The sequence below is a fragment of the Penaeus monodon genome, chromosome 27 (assembly GCF_015228065.2).
Source record: "Penaeus monodon isolate SGIC_2016 chromosome 27, NSTDA_Pmon_1, whole genome shotgun sequence".
In the NCBI taxonomy this organism is placed as follows: Eukaryota; Metazoa; Arthropoda; class Malacostraca; order Decapoda; family Penaeidae; genus Penaeus; species Penaeus monodon.
In genome coordinates this window covers 38,705,256-38,705,751 of record NC_051412.1, presented here as the reverse complement: position 1 = coordinate 38,705,751, position 496 = coordinate 38,705,256, and positions in this window count along the sequence as shown.

Sequence of the window (496 nt, the reverse complement as noted above, 5' to 3'; positions counted from 1 at the left end):
CGGCCTATTAGCATTAATTAAATTTGATTATTCTCTTTATCATCTATCTTCGAGTGTGTCTCTAAGTCCGCCTCAAAGTCTTTAAGTTGCTGAGCACGTGGCGGAGGGAGATAATAAGTTACGTTAACATTAACTACAACGTTTCCTTAACACATTAAAATTAATTATAACGTCTCCTTAACATATTAAAATTAGTTACAACGTTTCCTTAACACATTAAAATTAATCACAATGTTTCCTTAACACATTAAAATTAATTACAACGTTTCCTTAACACATTAAAATTAATTACAACGTTTCCTTAACACATTAAAATTAATTACAACGTTTCCTTAACACATTAACATTAATTACAACGTTTCCTTAACACATTAAAATTAATTACAACGTTTCTGTAACACATTAAAATTAATTACAACGTTTCCTTAACACATTAAAATTAATTACAACGTTTCTTTAAAACCTGTTATCGCCTTATCGTCTGTAGTGAAACTTC